This window comes from Silurus meridionalis, chromosome 3 (genome assembly GCF_014805685.1).
Source record: "Silurus meridionalis isolate SWU-2019-XX chromosome 3, ASM1480568v1, whole genome shotgun sequence".
Classification (NCBI taxonomy): domain Eukaryota; kingdom Metazoa; phylum Chordata; class Actinopteri; order Siluriformes; family Siluridae; genus Silurus; species Silurus meridionalis.
The window spans coordinates 9,397,217-9,423,011 of NC_060886.1; the positions used below are offsets into that span (position 1 = coordinate 9,397,217).

The window sequence follows — 25,795 nt, forward strand, 5'->3', positions numbered from 1 at the left end:
AGCTCAGGAGATGTATGTGACCCACTTTTTCCTCTGTGCTGTTCTACTAGAGAGAGATACACACACACACACACACACATATACCACAAAACACCAACATCAGAGAGAAGGAGAAAAAAGAGAGGGGGCGGATGAGTATACGCAGCCAATACTGCATCACGCTCTCCCGATTCAAAAATCAATCCCCCCATCTCTCCGTCTCCTCGCTAGTAGGCTGGACAGGTAATTGTCCATGCAACAGTAATAATTTAAACGATTTCAACATTTACTCCGTGTGCATCTGTCCATGTGTGCACATTAGTAGACCCATAAAGAAATAATTATGAGCCATGGCATGATCCCAAGACATAACTCTTCACTTATATAAACCATTGGTTCTTATCAACTGAGTCTTTTTTCCCCTTATTTCCAAAATAGATGCTTTATAAAAGCTTCAAAATCTTCTTGGAAGTGTGCCATGATCTTGCAGCACAAGTGGCACTGCATCGACTGCTGCAAATATGTATTCAATTACAAAGCGAGAGTGTACTGTAGGAGAGAGAGTGTGTGTGTGTGTGTGTGTGTGTGTGTGTGTGTGTGTGTCTCAGTGTTTATTTGCGCTCAGTAATTGAAGAGCGTGGAGACTGCTGTTAATCGTACATGCGCTTGAACGTAGGCAAGCATTGTCCATATAATTGGAAGAATAATGAATGAAGGTATGGATGTATTAGGTTTAAGCGAATTAGAGAGTGAGAGCAAAAGAGAGAGAGAGAAGGTGAGAGAAAAAGATATATATATATAAAACACGAAGCATAAGGGAGCACTTGAGAGTAAAGCAGTCTCTAAGCTCTTTTTGGAGAGCATTAGCGTTACCTGATGAGTAGTAAAAGTCTGCATTTGTCATCCTGACACTCCTCTGGCCCCCTCAGAGGCAAGCCGCAGTATAACGAGTAGCCCTGATGGATCACTAGACTGCTACTATACAAACTCTAGTGCTGCACATATAGCATAATGAACACATTGCATCCCATCTGCTTTACTAGTGGATCTGTATGGAAGACATATGCTTATTTTCCTTTTCGTCTTCTTTCTTTCTACTTCTTTATTTTTTATATAATATATATATATACACACACACACACACACACACACACACACACTTGTCTATGACAGCTGCCGGTGTAAAAAATTCACAGACTGGCATTAGTGTCTTTATATTTAATTCAAAAGGCAATCACGGTTAACGTAATACAGGTTTGATACAAAATGCCTCACTTTTTTTTATTACTCATTCTATTATTTAATTATCACATGAATTTCTCATTGGCAGTCAGTGTGTGTTTCAATCATCCTTTTCTCTTTCCCTGTCTGCCACAGCCAATGATTCAAACTTTCTTCATCCCTTTTTGTTAAACATTTCCAACTCCTATAAGGCAGACTGAACAAAAAGGCTTTTTCTTTTTTTTTTTTTTACAATCTTTAGAAACATAATTTGAGATATATAACAAGCCAGATAAAAAAGACTTCACTATCTTCAGTGATTAAAAATGATTTTAAAGGCTTTAAATGCTATGAGACTGAATTTGTGTCTGTTTAAAATGCATATGCTTATAAAAACCTACTATAATCATGCATACTAAAAGCATACTATAATCATATAATCGACAACAAAGTGTGTTATGAGATGATTTTGCAATACCTGCACATCATGAGTATCAGGATTGTGGATAGAGACTACGCTTTGCACAAACATGTGCACCTCAATGACTATGTCAAGTGTTTGTTTGCACACCTTGTATATAGAGGTCCTACAAATACCCCTTGTATTTTGCATTAATAAAAATGTTGTTGGAGTGAAGGTAAGAAAATAAGTAGACTAGTAATTGTTCAGCTGAACAACAACAGTTCGAAGAGATCACTCAATCTTTTTAGTCCTTAACAGAAGGGAGATGGGATCTGATGGTGTGCATGGAAGACTGCTTAAGCTCCATGGGCACTGCAGCTTTTCTTCCTTAGATCAGACCAAATAATCCATTGAAACTGGCAGTAGCACTAATGGGGTGAATAGTTCCATGCACCGAGAGCAGGGAAACAGGTCACAAGAGCCATACTACAAAATAAAATAACAGCTATTTGCCTTTTAAATATTTGATAAACATTCCTTCTTGCATTTAACATGTGGTCACAATCATATATCCTTTTAAAAGAACCCACAGAATCATATTTCCTATAATACAGTATATTCACTACATGCTAAATTCTTATATAGTATATTTAATTCAATTCAATTCATTTTTATTTGTATAGCGCTTTTAACAATAAACATTGTCGCAAAGCAGCTTTACACAGATAATTTGGTGATTAAAAAATTCATATGTTCTTTATAAGTGTAAGTTTGTCCCTGATGAGTGAGCCGGTGGTGACTGTGGAAAGGAAAAACTCCCCGAGATGGCCCAGAAGAAACCTTTAGAGGAACCAGACTCAAGAGGAAAACCATCCTCATCTGGGTTGCACCGAATGTCCATTTATAGCAGATAAACGATGTTGCGGGGTTCAGTGATGATGATCAGAAGCGAACTGTTGTCCTGAGTCAGTGTAGCAGACTGCTGACATTAACTACAGTCCAAATCCATCCTCAAAGCTCCCGTTCTTACTCCTGAATTTCATGGAACCACACAAGGCGTTGATGAGAAACCATCCGCAGCTGCACAGAGTGGCCTCCAGTCGAAGGTTGTTTAATTACTCACTATTAAGCAGCAAACAAAAGTTTTGCAAAAAAAACCAAACAAGACAGTAGTTAGGTGACAAACCATGATGTTGTATTGCTATTGTGGCTACTCAATATTTCCCGAAACACTATTTGTACTGCACATGTGTACAAATGCGTCTATTTCACCAAAAATGTGTATTTATATCAAGTAATTCACTAGTAAATAACTCTAATTTCCAGTATGGATCAGGAAGTGTCAACCAGTACAGTGTTATAAATACCAGAAACTGCAGTAAATTTTGCAGGAAGTAGATGCATTTCTATACATGTGCAGTACAAACAGTGTTCGGTACGAATCGAGTGACCACAGCTCTTACATTACAACAAAAAAGCCTAGATTGTATACAAGGAACATTCCAGCGTCCTCTATTGTGGGGAAGAAACTTAAAGCCCAGTAACAGTTTGGCCACTGTTAAAGTAATACATGACACTGAGCTGTTTTATTCCTTTTACACCACACAAGTTTGTTTCTGATATTAGTTATGTTATAGCAGCTATGAACAGTATTTAGCTCACCAACGTCCATTTGTTATGTTACAGAGAAAACCACTATGTCCCTCATCCTGAAGACTTTCTTGTAGGTAAAAAAGTTAAACTTTCCTTCTGACTGTTTCACAGTTTTGACGTGCAAAATAAACACAAAACGTTAACACATAAGCAATCACACCATACAAGTCGCTGTAGACGAGCTGTTACTATTAAACAGAGTTGCCCCAACTTTTTCTTATGAAAAAAGTAAGCTGTCTGTGAGTTGTGCGACATAACCAAACATTGTATTAAAATGAATTATTCATCATTGCACAATACCTAACACAGCTATTCAGTGACCTCGAATGAGCGACAGAAAGCTAGTCTTTATTTTTTATAGGTTTCCCAAATTGCATTTTTATCCCCTTTATGCCCTCTTCTAATACATGGCATGGCGGGCCAAATCAAAGGTCACAGGCCCAGGTTTGGGCATCTCTGATATTTAAACAATTACAACTAGTGCATTATTATAACCTATGATTTGCCTTGCTTTTGTCAGAGCAAATGTAACACATCAGTTAGATAAATTTTATCCTTTTCTCTAACATACTGTACATGTGCCTGAGAAGAATCAAAAAGCGTTTTGCAGAAATGAACATTTATTTACTAACACACAGTTAATTAAAGTTGAAACGAAGCTCATGAGCGAGAACAGATATAGGAAACATGTTGTAATTACAATCTAATGATATAAGTATTGATTTCATATAACTAAAATAAGTCATGCAGCACACAGAGTCCTCGGTTTCTATGATTATAAATAAAATCAATGAAATCTAATTACGTATCGAGACGCGAATTTGATCACTTCGGAAAGGAGAGATTCCGCCCACAGGAATGCGAGCATGCGGGTGTGGCAGCAGGAGAGAAATGTCAATTGTTAGTCAGTCTCACTGCAAAGGAACCGATTTGTCATAATTATCTGTGTTACTATAAATGCAGCCTGAATGGTTTCATAATGTTCTGTAACATTTTATACTTGGCATCTCCCTCTCTCGCTCTCACACACAGACACACATACACTCGTATACATCCACACGGCCTTTAACATTCATTTAGCTAAGAAAAGACTATGAATAACGCCTCTCTTTTCCCTCTGCTGCAGTCCGGGGCATAAATAAGCTTCGTTCTTATTCCCCTCCTCTTGTGGTTTCTGCAGGATTGCAGGACAGGCATACTGCAGAAAGCCAAATGATCTAGGCCACTCAAGCCAAACTCACTCCTATAATTAACTCCAGGCTTGCAATGCATGAAAAAAAAAAAAAAAAAAAAGAAAACTCTTCTAAAATCCTATATTACGTGATGATAAAGCACCACTAGAGGCACAGATCTATGAGCTCCATAACGAAGGTGAAACCGATGAGGACAATAATGGCTCTGACCCACTTTGTCATCATTTGGTCTGGAGACATTTCTGTGTGTGGTGATCCATGGTAGTCACGGTGACCTTCTTATAGTGAGCTGGTAAGGTGACAGGCATGTGAAACCTGCTTCGACTTCCTGCGTGTGTGCCAGAGTTGTGATCATGTGACATGCATGATGATAAGGCGTTCCAAGTGTATAATGTTAGTATTAAGCACTAGTTTGGCTGAACTACAGAAATAGAGATATCACCGATTAGAAGAGAAGTGCCCAGATGCTTTTATAAGCCGCCTTTTGAAATCGAAACTGCGCAAAAGTTTCATTCCCATAAGTGAGACTTTAGAAGTGGTGTGTCCATTTTAAGAAGATGGAGAGATACGGCTGAGTTTCTACACCTTAAATAAACCATCAAACACTTCAGATGCAAAACGGATTTCGTGAGCGACAGCCCGACTTTCTTCATTCCTTTGATATCTCGAGCATTGCGAAAGCACCCCGAGGCAATTTCATGTGTGTGGAAACATATTAAGTGAAACTGTTGTGCAGAATTGAATTTATAAAGCTTGTAAAATGGTATAAATTGATATCAAAAGTTTAAAGGTTTTCACTGTATAGAGTAAACGAGAAGAATGGTACATTCTACAGTTGTGAATAATAACAGGAGGAGGCATAAAGTGTAGTGTGTAATACGTCGGAGGCCTATTATGATATGTTTGCTAAGTGGTAAGGGATGAAAGCCATATGTGAGCACTCAGCACCTGCTGAACATCATCTCGTGTCAATGTTGTAGTCTTCCTGTCCTCGTCCCTTATTTGCCTCTCCAATTTAGCCCTATAGAACAAAAGCGATGATTTCACGTCCCAAAATAACAGTGCAGAGCCACAGGAGGAGCCCATCTCACACGCACAACATCACAGAGCTGCTCAGCAGGAGCGAGCATGCTTTGCGACAATGTGCTTCATCATTACCTCTCTCCCTTCATCTCTCTCCTGCTCTTTCTCTTTCTCTCTCTTCACTCATCTTATCTCCCATCATTCCCATTCAGTCTACTTACTCTCACATTCTTTCCTGTCAAAATCCGTCTTTGATTAAAGCGCATGTTTTTTTTATTAGTATTGATTCGCTCGTGCCGCATTCTCCTCCAAAAGTAGATTCAGACATGTTTTTGTTGTACTTCGGTTTTGCCATTAGCCCTCGCCAGCAACACTGACCTAAAAAAAAAAAAGCCAAGTTGTTTTTATGTTTATTCCTGTCAGTGTGTAGCTCATTACCAGAAAAGAAACAACCCATAGTCTTTCCCGCAAACTTTCAGCAAGTTTTGCTTCAATATGAGCTCTGACATATACACTATATGAACAAAAGTTTGTGGACACCTGATCCTAAGATTCGTATGTGCTTTTAAACATCTCATTCCACATTTACTTTCTATTTGCTGTTATAATAACATCCACTTTCAACAGGAAAGGTGTTCCACTATTGGCTATATTAATTCAAATAAAAGAATAATGTAATGCTAACACATCCAAAGACATCCTATACAATTATATGCCTTTAATTTTGTGGTAACAGTTTGGGGAAGAACAACATATGTCTGGAAAAGTCAAGTGTCCTAATACTTGTTCATACAGTACATCATGTCCTGAATTAATAGCTATGGTATGGTTAAGTGTATCAGCTAACACGGCAAGTTGTTTCCAGTCTAGCACCTGATCCACCCGAGGAAATAAAAATGCCCAATGTTGAAAATATTGATTATAGAAATGCTTTTGCTCTCCCCGAAAGAAATGTATATTTTTCCGCATTTTAATCCATTAGTTGATACTGCAACTCAATGAGATGAGAGTCGTGATGAGAAAATACACTGAGATTTGGTGTGAAGTTAATCTATTTTTTTTTCTCTTTTTTCCTGTGCTGAATGATTCAACAATGCAGCGTGCCTGCCCAGATTTTGTCCACCTTCCCACACACTTTTTTTTCCTTCCTTGCGCAATTCAACCAAAAGTAGCCCAAGCGGAAAGTGGGAAATCTCCCAATCTGGCAACAGAGGTGGTGAGTTCAGGAGAAGGAGCCGCTTTATGTAAGTCGGAGGATTGAGGCGAGCTTCTAACTTCTCCAGTTCTGCTTGAGGCAGCTTCAGCACCTGCTGCATTATTGATGAGGACCGAGAGAGAGAAATAGGGCAGAAGAGAACGAACTAGATTTTCTGTGTTCATCCCGCATGTTATATAAATGATTGTTGGGGTGGGGGTGGGGGTTGGCGGCGGATGCTCTCATCATATTGTGTTTATCTTCTGAATGCCATAAATACTCAATTGATAGATTTGACTTATGTGAGTCACCGGTTTAAGTGGTGAGCGACTATCCAAAAAGGATCTCTCTCTTTTGAGTCAAATTGGGCAAGGTTTGTTAAGGCTCATGAGCATATGCAGAATGAAAAAAAGAATTGGCAAAATAATTGACATATTAGTCAGACACTATCTTTCCAATCTTTCCAGGCTGAGACATCTTCACTTTGTGACTTTCCATTTGTCCAGAAGGTTGTCATTCTTTTTAACCTAATCCTGTTATCATAGCACTACCATCACGATCCTAATCATTCTGGGTAATACATATCTTTTCAATTCAGCGACAATGACACTATGAGATATTTTTTTATTCCAAAAGCAACACATTGTCTTAACCGGAGGCGACTCAGGATCACTCTTGCATGCATGGATGAACAGATTGGTGACTCAGCAGGTTGTCAGGTTGCTCTAAACTGCATAATTGCTTAACAGAACATGCCATATGTACCGCATGTAGCAGATTACACCCATACACACTGACTTTTCACTACTGAAACTCATATTACTCATAAGCGCCACAAAGTACAGACTTAAGCAGCAAGCGCTCTATCAAATATGCTTCTAATAAAAATACAAAAAGAAAAAACAAAATGCCCTTTTTTTTTATAACTCCACTGAGTTAATCGGAGCTATTATTTTTGTCAGGTTTTTTATACACATACCCAATAAAAAGAATAACAGCGAAAAAGTTTTTGTGCATTGGACCTTTGAGGAACAAGGCAATCACGAGTGAATGAGAATCCTGAGAACCATTCTTACATCGTGAATGCTCAGAAGCATGTGTGCAATATTAATATATACGGAGTGCCGACAGCTTTGTGTCTCCATATAAATAACGTATTAGGTATGCATAATTGAGAAGTGACTTGTTTAGGTGTGTGGTACAAGGACAATGCAGTGTTCCTCTAACACTCCTAAAGAAGTGTCTGATACAAACAATGACTCCCTTGTTATAGTGTAATTTCCTGTCTTTAAATCTTTTTAATTAAGGAATCAAACAATCTGATGGTCATTGGTACATAACTCTTAGGGATCTCCAAGCAATTAATGAGAAAAAAGACAGAAGGAAAATTAGGCAAAACCATCACCTATACCTATATCTATACTACCTTTCCTTCCATACAGACTTAAGTCTTTTCACAATAATGGGGTTCAATGGGACACAATTCCTCAATTAGTGTAGACTATCAAAATACACTATATGGATAAACGTTTGTGGACACCTGGCCAGAAGATTTGTATGTTCTCTTTGAACATCCCATTTTACAACCACACTCCAAAATCTAGTCTTCCCAAAAGAGTGAAGGTTTTTTATCAACAGTTACATTATAACAGTCGACATTAACAACAGATGGGAATTACAGGTATAATGGGATGTTCAAAATGCATTAAATGTTAAATTAGATTAAATGTTAGATCCTCCTAAATATGATATGAAATGATATAATCCACAGTACTATTCACATTTAAAAATTTAAGAAATAGATGTCCTTATCTTACCTCATTTACCTCATCCATCATTTACATTTTCTATGGATTAGTATGCAGTATTAATTTTACTCAGTTAAGAGTTTCGGTTTTTAAACTACAGTGGAACCCGCTTATCTCGACCTCGGTTATCTCAACAACCCTATTAAGTCGACGTTTTTGAAGTGGAACCGCCAAATTCTTGCTTTGTCTTAGCATTTTTTATCGGTTATGTCGATTCTTTTATGTCGCCAAACCCTAATATCTCGAGCACAAGGGGGGGAAAATTTGCCATTTAACGTCGGTTATCTCGGTGCAGCCGCAGAAGAACTCGCGTGGCGGAAAAATCAAGCCTTACAGCTGCTACAGGTGTTGTATTGTATACTGGTGAATCTCTGCTGTTAGTTAGTGCACATATGCCTTTTGTTGTTAAATGTTATGCGATGAACTGGAGGCGAAAGCCGCGCTTGGCGGCGCGGAACATGGGATGAGCAGCAAAAGCATAGAATGAGGATCGGGGGGGGATCCGCGGTGCGCTTTGGGAAGAAAAGCGCAGCCATTGAGAGAGTGCCGGTGGGAAGGCACGGACTGGGATACACATGAGCGATAACAACGACCGCCGTGAACCAACATATACCAACAATAACGGACAGTGAGAGTGTGAAAGTTTAAATAGGAGCTGGTGATGATGATAAACGAGCACCATATGTGCGCAATTGAAGCAGGGAGCTTCAGAGAAAGCGGCCGAGAAAGCACCTGACACGCTGAAGGGGGCCGAAGGGGGCGTGGCAGGTGGATTCCTGACAGATAAACATGTACTGTATGTATTTTTATAGCATGCCTTCATCAAACAAATCGCGGCAACGATGTTGTGTAAAAACCCTTCAAAAACACGTGCATGCACATTCTCATTTATTAATGCACATCATGTACATAAAGAAATTTCAAGCACGTTAATATATTGCCGCCATTTTGATTTTCGTTTATCTCGATCATCGGTTATCTCGATGCTTTTTGCCAACCCCTAGGACATCGACATAACCGGGTTCCACTGTATTGGAGATTTATTATACGGTGCCTGTCAAATATTTGGAAACACCAAATTTTCATAATTTTTGAATTTTTGAAAGACAAATGCATGTTCCTTTTGATTTCATGCACCAAACTAGGTTATCTAATGGCATTAAGGTTTACTTTACCCAAATAAATATATAAATGTACAGATGTTACACTTAATTTTTAATTGAAAAATTCTGCTGAAATACTTTGCCATGCCACTTGTTAAGCTTGCCGAAAGGTGTTCTTCACTAGTTGGATTTTTTCTTGTTGATCTTCTGATCCAATTCAGCCCAAAGCAGTTTAATATGATTTAGGTCCAGTGACTGACTGGTGTATGGGCAGGCCATTCCATGATGGATAACACTCCAGTCGACTTTTTGCTCTCTAAACACTTACAGAACTTGGACAAACGCTTTGAGTCATTGTCTTGTTGTACAGTGAAGTCGGTTCCAATTATCTGCAGTCCAGATGGAATTGCATGGTATTGAAGTATGGAATGGTAGCCATGTTGTTTCAATATTCCTGTCAACTGGAATAAGTCCAATCTTGGAGTCTCTGCTCCAAAACAACTCCAAACCCTTAAGCTTCCACCTCCATGTTTGATTGTGGCTGTGAGGCAGTCTGCTAACATATTTTCTCCTTTTCTCTGTCTTACATCAGTTCTTCTGTTAGAGACACAAATGTCAAAATTGGACTCATCTGTCAACAGAACTTTATTTCAGTCATTTAGTGTCCAATTCTTGCGTTTTTGCCTTTTCCTTAATTTGTTGCATATTAACAAAAGGAACGAATCTCAAAAACTATCATTTTCACAGGTGCTGTATGTGGTAGTTTCACCTCCATTAGTCAGCTAAAGGCACAATACCTTCTATATAGGAACATATTTTTTGGATATTTGCAGATTAAAAATTATGTAATACATTCACACCATTTTACACACATGTTTGAGGAATTCTTTGGGTTTGATTGAAGGCTCAATCACCTGATATCTGTATTTTATAATTCAATATTAGAAGAATTCACCTTTTACAGGTAGTATAAAGTTACTATGGGAACAAGACCTGGGTGAGGAGACAAAGAAGTTAATGCACTGGAGAACATACATAAAAGCTCTGTCAACTTAAATATAATATTAACCATCAACTTTATTAAGTATTACAGTGTCACTGTGCACAAAGCTAGTTTCATGAAAATATGGTTTAGAGTGGAAGAACTTGAGTGACCTTCTATAGAGATCTGACCCCAACATCTTTGAGATTAATTGGAATGCTGGCTGCACCTCAAGATGAATATGTTGTATATGGTTGAAATCATGATAAAAACCATTTGACACATTATATTTACATATTTGCATTGACTCATATAGGTGAATGGTTTGAATGAAAGTGATGTAAATAAAGCAAATCCAATCCCAAGCACAAAGCTGTAGGAGAAGAAGATGAGGACTCTGTGTGAAGAGTTTTCATGCTCAGTTCATACAAAGAATCGATTCAGGTTTTTTTTTCAGGTAAGGTGTCATTTTCATGGGTCTGTTTTTACATTTCCCTTCCTAATCATTGATCATGTAATTTTAATAGAATCATTCCTTTGTTCTGATAGTTTTACATGAACTTGTGTTTGTCTGGTCACTTCTAGACTCCCAGATATCCCATCAGACATTGCAGCCTTCAAACATGACAACCCCAAATGCCAACTTCCAAGACACACTTGCACATTTAGATTTTCTTTCGTATTGATTAGTCACACCTGATCACCTCATTCGGATAAATCCAACTGCACATTCACAGTCACTGTTTAAAACAACTAAACTCAACACACTACAAATTCAAATTCATTCAACACACTACAAATATATTTACTTACTATCTGTAGTCTCTGCTGTTTACCAAGCCTTTGGTTCTGTGCTTTTGCTAGTCCTAATAGCTATTTTTTTCTTCCTATTTTCTATTTTGCCTTGTTTGTTTGCTGATTGCCCCAACCTTTTTACTTTTTGTTTCTGTAGGCACTTCTAAGAAAGCCTTTTTTTGGGCAGATTTCCTCTCATGACACAGGATGGATCGCGGCACATTTAGCCAATCCGAAGTCACTTTCACACATGAGGCGGTCTGCACCTGGGTTCATCTCAAAATGAATCCAAGGCCACCAGTTTTGGAAACAGATGTCCGAGAACTGTTCAGTTTGATTTGCAATTTGACTTAGTGAAACAATTTAATGACTACAGTGATTTGAATGGAACACGTAGACATAATTGTGTCTTCAGTCTTAAATAAGGGTACTCAAAACTATATTACTACAGCTTGGTGCAATTCATTAACGTAAGAGTTCCCTTGGTAAATCTCAATTGAATCATCAGTGAAAGCAACTGATGATTCAATTTAAATCGAGTCAACATCAGACTCGAGTCACGTAGCAGATAGACTACCCAGAATGGCTTACTTAATACTTGACTTGGGTTGAAACATACACACACACACACACACACACACACACACACACACACACACACACACACACACACAGCCAGAAAGAGCCACTAATTGTGATACACACTCTCTTGGCATGAAGCTTTCAATCTATGAATGATATCTGATTTGCAATAGAGTGCAAAATTACACGTCCCTAATGCAAGAAGTTACAGCATACAGTAAGTGCACTTACACACACACACACACACACACACACACACACACACACACACACACACACACACACACACACACACACACACACACTTCATTTTAAGACAAGCCAAGCAATTGATGTGTTATGGCAGAGAATGACAGAACAGAAAACAATAAGCTCTTGGCTCACAGTCTTCATAGACTCCTTTCTGAATGCCACAAGCCGAGACAGTTATATAAGCGGTGTATTTCATTATGAACTTGTCCCCCATCTGATGACCTTTCTGAGGCCATTCTCATATATTCATGCCACATACACACAGTAATCTTCCTCTCTAAATTAACCTTTATGAGAGCACGCCGTGCTTGTTCCAGAAACTAAAGTGCAGTTAAATGAATTCGATAAACTTAATTACAAGTTGTTGAATCTGATTAGAGTTTTTTTTTTTTTGGTGTCTGCCATTGTTTAGCAATGAACTTTATATAGGAAAATGAAAGGAAAGAAAATTATGAAATTAAAATTTGTTGACATGAACTATTTATGTTTGTCAGGTCACTGCTAGACTTCCAGATATCACATCAGACATCGCTGCCTTCAAACACGGCAACCCAAGACACCAACTTCCAAGACACACTTGCACGTTTAGATTCTCTTTTGTATTGATTAGTCACACCTGATCACCTCATTCTGATTAATTCAACTGCACACTCACAGTCACGGTTTAAAACAACTAAACTCAACACACGACAAAATCTAATTCATTCAACACACTATAAATTAATTCGTTTACTAGCTGTAGTCTCTGCTGTTTACCAAGCCTTTGGTTTTGTGTTTTGGTTTACTGGACTGATATAGTTTCATTTTTTTTTTTTATGATCACGTTCCTATTTTGCCTTGTTTGTTTGCTGATTGCTCCAACCTTTTTATTTTTTATTTTATGTTTAAGAATTTGGATTATAATTTGTATGACTATGTTGCACATTAATAAACTTTCTTATACTTATACTATAAGATTGCACCTGTCTGATCTCATATTACATGATGTTTGTCTGCAAAAATTTGTGATTGGTGCTTAATGCTGCTTCTCCCATGTTTCTGCTATTCAACTGAATTCGTTTCCATTTTTTTCCAATCCAGGTCAAGCCTAATGAACAAATTTTGATCCAAATTCTAAACTGTACAGCCTGTAGACCAGTTCTGTTTATATGTGTGTTACTTGTAAGCCACTACAAAGTCATGTACATGCAGAGAGTAAGGATTTAGTGTCACCGTTACCATAACAACAAGAGGCGCACAAATCCGGAAGGTTTCAGTTGTTGCAACCACAAAAAGAAAGAGAAAACCTTCTCATGTTACCAATATTAAAAGCTCTTGCCAGGGAACATAATATATAGGTTGTCTTGCCACATGCAAAGATATAATGCTGAGCCAACATTATTTAAGAGAATAAATTTGTGTCTATGCTTATGTGATGCTATCCACACTGTTCATCCAATAAGAAAAAATTATCATTTAAATACATTTGTACCAAGGTGTTTTCTCACAGTAGCATTTTCATAAGCAAAACTTGATAGTGAAAGTAATCAAAAAGGTTTACCAAACTATTATTCTATAAGGTGCCTATATTTGTCACATTTACATTACAGAACAGCAATTCTTTTCTTTTTTTCTTGTATTTGCAGTTTGTTAGGAAATTGATACAATACAGCATCCCTGGAGCAAAAAAGGGTTAAAGGAATTTATGATTTATATTTATTTACTGTACATATGCTTACATATATATCGCTTGCTGTAAATATGCTACATATTTATCTGCACTTTTGCACGATTGCTACATTTTGCACTTCTGGTAGATGCCAAACTGCATTTCGTTGCTGTGTACCTGTACATTGCAATGACGTAAAGTTGTATCTATCTATCTATCTATCTATCTATCTATCTATCTATCTATCTATCTATCTATCTATCTATCTATCTATCTATCTATCTATCTATCTATCTATCATCTATCTATCTATCTATCTATCTATCTATCATCTATCTATCTATCTATCTATCTATCTATCTATCTAGGAAACAAAACAAAGACAGGGTTTATACCTGAGGCTTGAACCTGCACATGTTAGACATTGAATGGTTTTAAGTTCAAATCCAAGTTGCCTCTGCTGAGCCTTTGAATAACCCTTAACCTTCAACTGCTCAGCTTTATAAGTTAGATACAAGTAAGTTGTTCTGGATTCCAAATGCTATAAATATAACTGTAATGCAATTATAGGGATTATATACCTTGTTCAATAATTATTTTCATATGCGTTGTTCTCAATCAGTTTACTCTATTGCATTTGGAAAATTATTTTTTCTTTTTATATTCTGATGAATCTATCAAAGCCATGGTAATCACCAAATTGACAAAAGAGCTGGTCCTCCTCTAAGGCACACCAGATATTGATGTTTTTAAGGGTGTTTACCAGAATTGTTATGGTCTGCAATAGCTTTTTTTCTCACAATAAAATTCAATGAAATCAATCCTGCTTATTAGAATCCGTCCCGATCCTGTTGGAGATTGGGCTGGATTACAGAGTTCGCATGGAGAGAGATATGTGGTTCCGAGTGCCAATAAAAGAAGAAATAAAAGGAGACAAATATCAGACCTTCCTTAAAATCTGTGCTCTAATTATAGCTCAATCTATTTGCATGAGTTCTGTCTGCTCACACTCCCACACACTCTTCAATGTCCGCTCCATTCACTTGATTGCTCGTGAGTGCTTCTAATCTGGCGTCGATGTCAAAGGGGTCACCTAGAGGTCATGTGCAGCAACCATTATAGACTGGTGATGTCAAGTATGTCAGGCTTTCAGTTCTTGTTTCCACATGGAGAGATTTATGGGCCATGTAATGTGTCCTGACATGTCCCAGAATCGTCTAGAATATTATATTAGTCAAAAAGTACTGCAGGGTTGAAGAGTGCGTTGACTACCGGGATAAAGTCGGGCCCCCCCGGGGAAGCCATTTGGCTTGGTGTAAAAGAAAGCGTTTAGGTAGCTACTGCATCTCTTTTTTACAGCAATATTACTGCAATCTGATCTAGCACATTTGAAGAAATTTGATTACACAGCTAGATGTTAAACTGGATTATGGCATATAGAAGAAACCTTGAGAGTAACCAGACTCAAGAGGGAACCCATCCTCATCTGGGTTGCACCGAATGTCCATTTATTACAGATAAACAATGTTGAGGTGTGCAGTGATGGTGATCAGATTCAAATTGTAGTCCTGAGTCAGTGTAGCACACTGTTGTCATTAACTACAGTCCAAATCCATCCTCAAAGTTACTTTTCTTATGTTGTAATTTCATGGATCCCCAGGCCGTTGATGAGAAACATCCCAAGCTGCACAGAGTTGCCTCCAATTGAAGAGAACACCATGCAGAGGCAGGCCAGGACAAAGTGTTCAGAACCGAGGAGGGGAAAGAGACAGGAAGAGTGGTCACTGGAACCTCAGGAGCACGTTTACCTCGACTGAGAGAGAGAGAGAGAGAGAGAGAGAGAGAGAGAGAGAGAGAGAGAGAGAGAAAGAGAGAAGAGGAGTGACAGGGAAAGAAGGATATGGATTATTATGTGTTCTTATTGTTGTATGAAAGTTAAGGACACTGTGTAGTTGGGTACTCCGGCAAGACTCGCTATGGCAGCATAACTAGAATAGAGTACCAGAAGTTAACAAAGAATAAGTGAACGTGTGAGAGTGAGGGGACGACAACAAATATCCCAGTTCACCTTACACTCTATATCCATGATCCCTCCAGATCTGCTCCTTTATCTAAGAAAAATCTACTGATAAAACACTTGACTAAATAAATACGTTTTCAACCTTGACTTGAACACTGATACCCGAACACTGATTGGAAGGCTGTTCCATAACTGTGAGGCTTTATAAGAGAAAGATCTGCCCCCTTCTGTAGTCTTCATTATTTGAGGTACCAACAAATAACCTGCACCTTTTGATGTATGTAGGCATGGGGATCATACTGGTACAAAGGTTCACTCAGATACTGCAGCGCGTGATTGTTAAGTGCTTTATATGTCAGTAGTAGTATTTTATAATCAATGCGAGATTTAATTGGGAGCCAGTGTAGACTGATTAAAACATGGGTGATGTGGTCATATTTTCTAGATCTAGTAACGACCCTTGCTGCTACATTCTGAACTAACTGAAGCTTATTTATGCACTTGAACTCCCAGACAGTAAAATATTACAGTAGTCTAATCTAGATGTAACAAAAGCATGAACTAGTTTTTCTGCATCTTTTAACAACATCATGTTTCTAATTTCAGCAAAATTCCTATGGTGAAAGAAGGTGATCCTGATTATATTATTCATGTGAGCCTAGGAAAGACTAGGGTCAATAATCACACCAAGGTCTTTGACGGCTGTACACACTGAGACAGAAACACCACTTAGAAATCCTAAGTAATCAGAAAGTTTACTTTTCGCTCCATGTGGTCCTAGTAAAAGTACTTCCGTCTTATCCGAGTTGAGCAGAAAGAGGTTAGCAAGCATCCACTGTCTAATGTCTTTTACACACTCCTCAAAATTTTCAAGCTGATCTCTCTCATCCGGCTTTGCTGAAATATACAGGTGTGTATCATCAGCATAGCAATGGAAGCAAATACCATGTTTATGTATAATTTCACCCAGAGGCAGATATATAAAGAGAAAAGCAGTGGGCCTAAGACAGATTCTTGCGGAACACCAAACATTACTTTGGAGAGTGTGAAGAACTCATCATTTACAACAAATGATCAGTCAAATAAAACCTAAGCCAGGAGAGAGCTGTTCCCTTTATTCCAACAACATTCTCTAGTCTAGCAAGCAGGATAGTATGATTAGTGGTGTCAAAAGCTGCACTAAGGTCGAGCAAAACAAGTAAAGGGACAAAAACCTGATCAGAGGCCAATAACAGGTCATTTACCACTTTAAATAGTGCCGTCTCTGTGCTATTATAATACCTAAATCCTGACTGATACATTAAAAAAGTTTTATTCCTAAGTAGATGTAAGCATAACTGCTGCGCTACAACCTTTTCTAAAATAAAGGGGAGGTTTGATATTGGCCTATAGTTGGACAGTATAGTTGAATAGTTGGTCAAGGTCAGGTTTCTTAATTAGGGAATACATATATTGAGTATTGCCTGAAATACATGTGAACTATATCCTGTGTAATATTAAACTTCGTAATATTTGATCTGTCTGCCCCTGTGACTTAAAATGTCCCCAGGTGGAGTTTGTTAGTTCTTGCTGAGCGCCCCAAAAAAATGAGGGTTCGATTAGTTTACAAATTTCCCAAAAAATTTGCTAAATAACCATCTGCGTGCACCGCGTGCTGCTGATGGCCGTGCAACAAGCGAGGCCTGCTGCGCTTTATAATTTTTACACTTTTTTTTATTTTAAAGTCATGCTTATCAGAGCTGCAGTGATGCGCCCTGAGAGATCAGGACCTAATTGCTTAATCAGGGCGAACACACTGATTTTAATGACTCTGGTATCCCAGAAGGCATTGCTTTTAATGAGGTCTCCACCTCTCTTCCAGGGTCACATTTAGCACCCTAGAAGCAATGGTTAAAGATGTGCTCAAATTGCATAAGCATCAGCAGATGTTTATGAATCTTTTTTTTTGTGCATTAGGGTGTAACACTCTCAGCTCTATGATGCTAAGGGATAATGTCACGTCGGTGATCTTTGGGAGATGTTAAAGGCCAGATGTTCAGTTTCAAATGAGCTTCTGATCTCTCTACTCTCTCTGGGCCTGTACCGAGTTTTTTTATAACCTAAACTTGATTTAATCTCTATATTAATCTCAGAGGAAGTTCATGATCGTTTCAGGTACAGAAAAAAAAGAAAGATATTTGCAAGATGTGGAAGGCATGAGCAGGGCCCGTGAATAGGCTGGTAGTTGTTGTGATGGTGTCCATCATGACTCTGTTCTCAGGGACAGAATGGTAAGCCAGACAGAGCCCGGCATTCCTGCACAGTTTCTGGGACACATCCCCTGATCTTGCCAAGCAAAGAGCCGGAAACGACATGAGTGAGGGAAGAAAGGAGGCAGGAGTAAAGAAAGAGCAGTAGCAGGAGAGAGAGCAGCGAGGTTTGAAGGGTATATCTGGATTGAAGTCTCAGGGGTTTCTAGTCTTTTGAAGGGGATTTGCTAGTGTGGCTGTGATGGAAGTAGAGGCTGGCTGCTTTCAAATGTGAGATGTGCCTTTCTCCATACAGTCTTCAATCCATTTATGTCTGTAATCTTTTCAGAACTCGGTTTTATCTGTAACCTTTTAAAAGACACTGCGATATCACAGGCCTAATACAAACGTCTTCTCATATGCTGATGATATCATCGCCATCACTCCCGGTCCACAAACAGCGACGTTGACTGTCCATTTCTGTGACTTCATGACCTAATCTTTTGTGCTGAAAATGCACTTTCCTCACTGACCCCATTTCCCTTTGCCCCAGACATGATATCATGTCTCAAGTGTAAGCAAAAAAATACTATGTACCAGGAAAACCTGAAAACCACTAAATGAACCTAACTGACGCAATATTTATATGAATCTCACACACTGGTGAACTGTCTCACCTTTAAAACATAAGCATTTCTAACACCACTCATCACAGGGAAGACTATAAGATTGTATACATGCTTATTTCACAAGCTGACAAATTGATTTGTTGTGGCTGGGTACATTTTTTTTCCTTCTTAGCTATCAAAAAGCCTCTTAATACAATTGTAATGATTTCTCTTTGCCTTACACATGAGAGGTTACAGCTCAGTAAACTGTAATTGGACCTGTTTTTAGGAGTCATCAGGCTTCCATTATATACACATCACAAACTCATTTGTAGAGCACTTCTCAATATTAGAGCAATGAGCAGAGACTCGCTCTACTTCATTGCTCTTAATATCATGGCTCCTATTCAAATGACAAACCCTTCATTTAGCTTAACAGACATGATAAATGTGTTTTTTGAACTAGAATACAGACAGCTATTAGAAGGAGGGGCATTATTTGAATGCTAAACGGCATTACTGCACATACCGATTGCGGCCGAGCCCAGGCTTCGCTGGAACAATCGCTGCAAGCAGGACTATGAGTGACAGCTGATCCGTCATGCCTGTTGCCATGTTCCTCCTCACTAACTCGGGACAATTAGACTCTTTCCTGTCAATTAATGTGTTTAGAATGAGCGATAAACGAAACACATTGTGTGGCATTTTGTTGTGTCTGTGTGCAGAAGCGAAAAAAGAGGGACAGCATGCTATTAGCTCTAAAAGCTTCTATAATTACCTGCCTATTTTATGTTTTTACATAAATATATACTATAGATATGTTTTAATCAAATGCTAGCTAGTCGAAGCTAATTGTGTGTTTTCTTTATGTATATCACACACATATTCAGATCATCAGCAGAATAACAATGTGACAACAATGCGTTGTGAAAAATGTGAAATGATTATCTTTTTGTATAATATATCAGTACATACTGGTAGAGTGCCACACTTATTCATTCATCTTCACTAACTGTTCATCTGCAGCTGAGGTCATAGGTTTTACGCGCCATGCAGAATCAGCAAAATGTTACGCATAAAAAAAAATGAATAAATAAGAGCGATTATAAAAATTGCATGATTTTTTTTTATTTGGTGCTGCCCTCAATAAGCTGTTTCACATAGCAGATGATTACATCTAGTCCACAAATTATACAACTGATCCAGTTCAAAAGTTTACATATGCTTGATTCCTAATACTGTCTATTTTGTTACTTAGATGATCAACGACCCTTTTTATGTTTTGTGATATTTGTCCCACGAGTCTCTTGTTTGTCTGGAGCACTTAAACTGCCCATTTTTCTTTAGAATAATACTCCAGGAACTGCATGTTATTTGCTTGTCCTGCATCTTCTGCATATTTGACCCCTTTCCCAAAACCCCCATATGATTCATATGAGCCTTATCTTTTTCACTCTGAGGAACTCTTACACAACTATTACAAAATGTACTGTTTCTCAAGAAGGCTACATGCTACATTAAAAGAAGTGGGGAGTATGAAAATTCTCAACAGGATGATCGGTGTGCATTGTGGTTATTTTGTGATTATTTTGTGATTTACACCAAGCATCACACAAATATGCTCATACCATAGATAATTTTTCATAACTGCATGTTTATGAAGGTGAATCCTAGGAGTTTAGGATTGAGCCTGGAACCCTGAATCTGTAAGGCAACAACACTGGCTGCCGCATTGTTGTTTATATAAATTAACAGTACATTTAAGGATTTCAGAAATGCTGTATACATATAGAATATGATCAGACACTGGTTTTAATAAAGTCCCTGAGTCTTAAACATTGTCTACACAATAACAAATAAACTGTAAATGCCAACAGTGAGGTTTTTCCGTGAATTTTGCTGCGCTGTTTGGCTGGAAACCATTTCACAGTGGAATTAAAGGATAACTGATTGGTTTCAGGCGTCACTCATACAGAGCTGCAGTCTGATTGATAGCACTGCGCTCCAGTGTTGCTGTGGTCAGTTTTTTCCCTGAGTGTTTATATGCTTCATATCGAAGGAAATAGCTAACTGACATTCCAGATGCCAAATATCCACTTGACACTTGACACTTGAAATGACAGGATGATGTAATGAGTCTAGGTGATGTAATGAACTGAAAACGTGCTGCAGGTGTAAAACGAGAGAGCATATTATCATTTTAATGAATGATCCGCGTGCTTTTTTTTTTTTTGCACGACCTTGTCGTCAGGTCCTTTGCTGAACCCCGCGATGGTTCTGCACAGATTGAGCCTGCCCCACAGAAGCTCGAATTAACATAAAAGCAATTAATTCAATAATTAGTCTGCTTTAATCACACCATTTTGCCATATACTTTCAGATGTAATTATTTATTCTATAATTAATGAAGGGTGATTAATAGTGAGATTTTCTGATGAGCCGTGTTTGAGTTGGTGCTGGTTTAGAGGCTTGTAATTGAGAAGCTGGATCTTTAATGTCGAGCAAGGGCTCGACCTGAGATTGTCTCGAATAGAGACGTGTAGTCCTTAATTCATTTAAGCTGCTCGAAGATTCTTAGAAATCACTCTATGCCAGACCAGTGTGAGGAAAATTCTTGTTCTGGACACCATTATAGCTTTAATGTGTAAAAGATGCTATACTTAAGACTGTCATTGCAACTTCCAACGCAAGTCTAAACCCAGGACTAACTGAGATCAATTCAAGAATTAGTCTTAACTGGGTTCACTACAGGTCAAAGTCTTGGACTCCAAGTGGTGACAGTGGCAAAGAATAAAACTACCTGAGATGATATGAGAAAGAAACTTTGAGTGGAACCTCAAAATGACTCAAAATGGAACCCATTCCATGTGACAATCTGATATTTATTATTTATTATTATCTATTAAAAATTCATAATTGTTGGGTTTATCACAGTTCACTAATAGAAACTTGAGTGCAAACTTGTCCAAGGCATTTCTAGCCCCAATCCACTGTAGCAGACTGATAATATTAAGTATAATCCAAATCCATCTTCATGGTTCTTAAGAATAACCCTCGACAGTAACCTTTATGTTCTATGTAATGTTCTATTTTATTGAAAAGTATTGTAGCATTGCAGAACTAAACTTTTTGTGAAGACAGGAAAGTGAATCACTGGTAAAGGTACAAGCTTTTGTGGGATGCATGACTCATTAACCTGTTCCTTACTGAGTTTTATTTTTCAACACAATTTTGTTTTAAATGTAAATTTTTGTATCAACCTGTGCCACTGCCATTTCAACCAACATGCAAGACATTTCTTATTCCTCATGTTTTAAAGCTGAGATAAACACAACCAGAAACGATTTTGCTTTTCAAATTGACCATAATTTTCTTTTAGACATTTTCTTTTTAAAAATTTTTGCATTTTAGACAAGAGTGACTTTTATGTAAGAAGAAAACACATGCACAGATATACACTATATGGACATAAGGTTGTGGACACATAAGCATGACATATACAGATCCCATTTCCTGTTGTTATAACCTCTAGTCTTCTGAAAAGATGTTTAGCTAAATATTGGAGTGTGATTGTAGAGATTTGTATTCATCCATCCACAAGGGCGTTAGTAAAGTATTTATTTACTGTTAGTAAAGTGGTTAGTAAAATATTTACTGGTACCACATCCAATGAAATCCTGTACAATTGTCTGCTTCACATTTTGTTGTAACAGTTTGAGGAATAACTGAAAAAGTCAGGTGTTTGAATACTTTTGTCCATGTAATATATGATGATGAAGGAAAGAAAAAATGAGAAATGTGAAATAAATAAATAAATAAATAAATAAATAAATAAATTTTTTTCGATCATATTGAGCTGCAATAAAGTTTTTAAAATGGAAATAGAGTCAATAATAATATGAATAATAAATGAGTTACATTAGCAATTTAAAAAGCAACAAAAGTAGTGCATTTCAAGGATGACAGCATTTTTTCTTTTTAAATATCCACTTTATTTATTTTTCTCTTGCATTGTGTGTGTGTGTGTGTGTGTGTGTGTGTGTGTGTGTGTGTGTGTGTGTGTGTGTGTGTGTCAAATGTCTGCACAATGATGATGATTTTGACCTTGTGTAACTAGCTGGCCCATGAAGTTAGCTATTTATTTATTTATTAAAACAAAGTACCAAAAAGGTTTTCTTTCTCAGATACTTAGATTGTAACTTAGATAAATAATTGAAGAATAATACCGTATTTTCCGGACTATAAGCCATTACTTTTTTCCCACGCTTGGAACCCCGCGGCTTAAACAATGAAGCGGGTAATATATGGATTTTTCCTGGGTTTTTCCCGGTTTCACAAGCTTCAAGCCAAAAAACTGAGCCCCATAACATTAGACCAATGAAACTGCCGAACGGGTTCAGGTGAACCAATGAAACCCTTTATATTAAATCGTGCTTCCACTGAATCGGGCCGCACCAAATCATAAATATGGATGAGGTTCCTCTGATGTTTGACCTGCCGCTCACTCGGACTGTCAACAGGAAATGTGAATCATTCGTCACACTGAAAACAACCGGGCATGAAAAAAACACACTTCACCTGTGTTCTGAGCTGCACGGCATCGGGAGAAAAGCTTCACCGATGGTGATTTTTAAATGCATGACGATGCCAAAAGATAATCTCGGGAGAATTCTTGTGAAAGGGAGGAGGAAGACAGTGAACAATGACTTTCTTGGTAGGCTACTGTTTAGATACAAGCCGTGTAACAGACACTGTCTATCGTTAAAGCCTGTGTAAAGTTCATTAGTTTCAGTGTAGACACCTGCGGCTTATAGACAGTTAAATTATTTATTTATTTAAATTAATTACTCAGTTAAATTAATTACTTATTTATGTTAAAAATAAAAATCTTTGTCAAATTCAGTGGGTGCGGCTTATATTTGGGTGCGCTTAATAATCCGGAAATTACAGTAAAAAGAGTGTGTGTGTGTGTGTGTGTGTGTGTGTGTGTGTGTGTGTGTGTGTGTGTGTGTGTTCGTGTTTAAAAAGGCATTACTATTTTTTTTTTTTTTTGCACAAGTACATGTATTAGGTGTTAACTTGCTAAAACATTCTTGCATTTCGCCTTTGAACACAATGTTCTGGCATTAACAGAAAATCCTGCCATGCTGAACTCATCTCCTCTAGCATTCACAAGATGAACAAGTTATTTCTGGGTGTCTGAGAGGTAAAGATAATTAGATTGAGTAAGTGTGAAGTGTTACATGTCAGAATTTTTTTTTCTTTTTGACAAGGCTAAAGCTCAATGGCCTTAAATGGCACCATGTGTACCTGCTCTCACTGGCGGTGATATTTCTCTAATTAGCGAGACAGCCTAGAAATCAGAGGGCACCCCGAAGTCCTGAATCACTGTGAGACCATGTTACTGCTCAGAGAGGCTTGGCAAGCATGAGACACACACAGCAAAGCGTTAAGCACACATTTCCAAGCAGATCTCCACCATTAACTGTGACGCCCTTCATTCCCTATCACTCTCTCGTCTTCAGACTCAAACATTTTCTCTGCTAAAAAAGTGGATTCAAAGAAAGATAAGCTCAAAGGCACAAATGAAAGACACCGGATCCCTCTCTCAGACTCGCAACGTTTCAGATTCGACTCAGCAATGATTCAGACTTCAGCCTCTCACGTTTGCCACCTACACAGGCCCTTGTGTACGCCGCAGATGAGAGCTGAGATACATGTGCAGTCAGCTGGCCTTACATCCCAGAATAGCCTGGTAACTACGGCAACTGCATCTGTGCAAGCGAGTGTGTTGGAAGGAGTGTACAGAAGTTAATGTGCTGCCCTCCCTCTCTTTTCCACTTTTTCTTTCTTTCGCTCTCTCCCTCTCTCTCTCACTCCGTGTGTAATTGCATGTAATTGGTGTTCCCCCTGAGACGACCCTACGAATGTGAAAAATCCCCCACTCGTGTTTTTTTCTTCGATTTCAAAGTGGCTTCACCCGCACCCGTTGCCAATAACGATCATTCGTAATTTGTAGATGAGAGGTAGTCATGGTGTTGCGATGACCCTCTTGCCGCCAGCCCCGTAATTATTCCCACGAGCGATGTGCAAGCATGTGCTCACAAACAAATCTTTCTCCCGCCCCCAAACCACCCCCCCCGCACACACACACACCACACACACGTGCTCATGCAAGCGCTCTCACCTTCAGCCTCCCCTCTCAAAAGCTGAGTGATTTCTCTTCCTTCAGAATGAATCGATTGTCTGTACAAATGACTTAAGGCCGGATGTTTTGTTTTTTTTCCTGATCAGTGTCAAACTGTCTGTCTTTGGATTTTTGGAAAGGAAGCTGCTGACTTGACTTTGACTTGCCTTTGCACGTCATCAGATAGACGAGCCATTCCAAAAAAGGGAAAAAAATGAAGTGGAGATCTTTCGTCTTTTCTTGTTCGTGCTGCTCTTTTACTTTGCACTTTGTAAAAAGTAACTCTGAAGTAGTTGTAAAGAATATGTAACTAGTTTTCGCTCTGCATGTGTGTGTATGTGTGTGTGTGTGTGTGTATATGTGTGTGTGTGTGTGTGTGTGTCTGTGTGTGTGTGTGTGAGCAAATGTGGAAGGTTGCAGATTTTAAAGACGCTGGCATGTGTATTTATGCCCAGAGGTGGCCAGCGTGCAGACAGGATTGAGTGTGTGTGGACAGGTCCATTTTTCAGCCGCTCCTCCGCAGGCTGCTCCTCAAGGTCTCTCCGTCACGTCTCCGATCGTTTAATGAGTGCCGCGAGGACACAGATGCACCTGCTCTCAGAGAGAGAACGGGAAAGAGCAGTGAGGAGACAAAAGGGATGGGTTCAAATTACAAGAAAAGTTTTGCGTTGAAGATCACAAACTGTGCAAAAGTAAATCTCCTCAAAACACACGATTTTTAGAGAAATTATGTCTTTCACTAAAGGGGATTCTGTTGGGGGAGAAAAGGAAATGAGGGGACAGAGAAGACAGGCAGTGTTTTGTGTGTGTGTGTAAGGGAGAGAGAGAAGAAAAGTGTTTGTGTATGAGTGTGTCTGTGAGTGTGTGTGTGCATGTGTTGACGTTGATTTACAGGGCGTTTCTTAATGACACCAC

The 25,795-nt window shown here is 38.4% G+C and overlaps 1 long non-coding RNA gene across 1 annotated transcript in view; it reads left to right on the forward strand.

Moving 5' to 3' along the window:
• The window catches only part of LOC124383321, a 39,450-nt gene extending 26,316 nt beyond the window's left edge, over positions 1–13,134 (forward strand). Inside the window, exon 4 of the long non-coding RNA XR_006925260.1 lies at positions 11,513–13,134. This is a non-coding gene — a long non-coding RNA (uncharacterized LOC124383321). The remainder of the gene's footprint in view (positions 1–11,512) is intronic.
• The last annotated feature ends 12,661 nt before the right edge of the window (positions 13,135–25,795 follow it).